The 2500-nt window shown below is 77.8% G+C and overlaps 1 non-coding gene across 1 annotated transcript; it reads left to right on the forward strand.

Annotated features, from left to right (window-relative positions):
* The first annotated feature begins 2169 nt into the window (after positions 1 to 2169).
* LOC126034808 (5.8S ribosomal RNA) lies at positions 2170 to 2322 on the forward strand. Its single transcript, XR_007504764.1, has one exon. It is a non-coding gene; the product is annotated as a 5.8S ribosomal RNA (ribosomal RNA).
* The last annotated feature ends 178 nt before the right edge of the window (positions 2323 to 2500 follow it).

Below are 2500 nucleotides of genomic sequence, written 5' to 3' on the forward strand. Positions count from 1 at the left end.
TACTCCGGCGCGCGCGCGTGCGCGTTGCCCGGTCGGCGGGGACCGCCGCGTCCCCGCCGTCACCCCGCTTCTCGCCTCCGCTGGCGCCCGCCGCCGGCCGGCGCCCTTCTCCGGGGACCGTCGCCGCCTCGCACGGCGGCGGTCCGCTGGGCCAAGAGGGGCGCCCCCCTGTCGGTGCGCGGGCGGCAGTGCGCGGGAAGGGGGGCCGCCGTCGTGGGGCGTGACGAGCCCCCGCCGGCCGAGCCCCCTCGGGCAGGAGGAAGCGGGGAGCCGGTGGCGAGGACGGGTGCAGCAGGGCGCGAGCGGCGCGAGAGGAGAGAGGGGTCCTCCGGGGTCGCGGGAGGCGTCTCCCGCGACCCTGCCCGCACCGTGTCGGGCTGCTTGCGGAGCAGTCCGGCCGGCCGCGCAGGCGAAAGGCCTCCGGGCGTTCCGGGCGGGTACGCGGCGCCGGGTGGGGCGGCGGCTGTTCCCCGCTCTCCCCGCACCTCTCCCCCACGAGGGAGCCGGGGCGGGGGGGCTGGCTCTGCCGCCGCCTCTCCTGGTGGGCGAGGCCCCCGCCGGGCTGCGTCCCGCGCCAGCGGGCGGCCCGAGCCACGGTTCTCCTCCCGGGCGCAGCGCCGGGCTACTGAGGGAAACCCCGGGCCCCGGGAACTGGAGGACGTGGTGGTGGCGGTGGATGTCGGGCGCGCCCCCGCGGGCGGACGCTCCCCCGAGGGCGGCAGCGGGGGAGGCACCCCCGCGGGGCCTTCAGGTCGTTTCCCTCACCCCAGGGCCAGGTACCTAGCGTCCGCGCCTCCGCGGCCCTCCCTCGGCAAGCCCGGGGGTCGAAGGCCGTGGAGCCGGGCGGAGGTTTAAAGACGCGGGCGGCTCGATGCGACCCGGGGGGCGGCCGGGCGGCGGTGCCTTAAAGGGGCCGGGAGTTCCTCCCACCGAGGCCCTCGGTTGGCCTGCCGCCCGTGCTCGTCCCGCGGGCAGCCGTGCCGGGGAGGGGTCCCGCTGCCCCCTCCTCTCCGCGGTCCGGTCTCGGTGGAGGCCGCGGTGCGGTCGGCCGTAGCCGGCCTGCCTGCCTCGAAACGGGCGACCCCGGCGTGAGCGCGGGCTCACTGCCCGGGGTGGCGGGTCCCCGCGGTGGGGGCTCGCTGGGCGGCTGCCGGGTCGCCGCGCCTCCGTCGCCGCGCTGCGCCGCGCTGCGCTCTGTTCCCCCCCCACCCCTCGCCCTGGCGAGCGCTCGGCGGTCTCCGCCACTGGCTGCTGCCAAGGGCGTCACCCCGGCCGAGCGGCGGCGGCGCCGCTCGGCCTGTCGGTCGGCCGGAGGGCTCCCGCTGCCGGCCGCGGCTGTCCCGCCCCGGGCCCTGCCCGCCGCTTCCCCGTCGCGCTTCCCGGCCGCGCCGGGCAGGTGGGCGGGGGCGGGCGGGGGCACCCCACGCGCGGTCTCCGCGTGGAAACGGGGGGAGCGGGCGCTGTCCCCGACTTAGCGCCGTCCGCCTTCCACCTGGGGCGTGCCCGTGGAAGGGGGCCGAGGCGAGAAGCGGTGGCGGTGGTTCCGGGAGGGCAGCCGCTCCGGTGCGGCAGCGGGTGCTGTCCGGCAGGCCGCGGGCGGTGCGTCGCCGGCTCTTGGCGGTTGCCGCCTCTCGGAGCCGGCGGCGTGGCCGCCGAGTCGCCGTCGGGACGTGCCCGGGGGGAGCTGCCTGTCGTAGCGCGGGGGAGCTGCCTGTCGTAGCGCGGCGCAGCCGGCACGGAGGGGCGCGCGGGGCCGGTGGGGCTCCCCGCTGCTGCCCAGCAGCAGCAGCCGTGTCGGCCGGAGCGTGGCGGGCAGGGCGCGCGCGGTCGGGCGCATTGCTGCCTCTGCGCAGAGGCCGGGCCGAGCCCGTGCGCCTGGGCCGGCTCCGACACGGTCAAGGCATTTCCGGGGTCGGTCGGGAGCGCGGGCTCCCCAGCCTTGCCGTTCGGAGTTTTTTCCCCGTGCCTTTCCCCCCCACCCTCTCTCTCTGTGTGTGCTTGTACGGTCAGCAGAGGCCAGGCTTTCTCCGTCGTGCTGCGCCGTGCCCCCTCCGCGCGTGCGGAGGGGGGCGGTCGGTCGGGCGGTGGGCCATCCTCCGTAAGGGCCGCTTGCCTGTGGTGAGCTGTCCTGGCCCCCTCGCGCGTGCGGGGCGGTGCCGAAAGCCAGACAACTCTTAGCGGTGGATCACTCGGCTCGTGCGTCGATGAAGAACGCAGCTAGCTGCGAGAATTAATGTGAATTGCAGGACACATTGATCATCGACACTTCGAACGCACTTGCGGCCCCGGGTTCCTCCCGGGGCTACGCCTGTCTGAGCGTCGCTTGACGATCAATCGCCCGCCTGTGCCGCCGCCCCTCGCCTCGCGGCGGGGCGGCGGTCGCAGCGGCGCGGCTGGGGTGCCTCGCAGGCCCGCGCACGCGCGCGGCCCCGGGCCCGGGGAGTCGTTCCCCGCAGCCCGGCGGCGGCGGGCTGCCGAGGGCCTTCGTCCCCCTAAATCG

The sequence above is a fragment of the Accipiter gentilis genome, chromosome 35 (assembly GCF_929443795.1).
Source record: "Accipiter gentilis chromosome 35, bAccGen1.1, whole genome shotgun sequence".
In the NCBI taxonomy this organism is placed as follows: Eukaryota; Metazoa; Chordata; class Aves; order Accipitriformes; family Accipitridae; genus Astur; species Astur gentilis.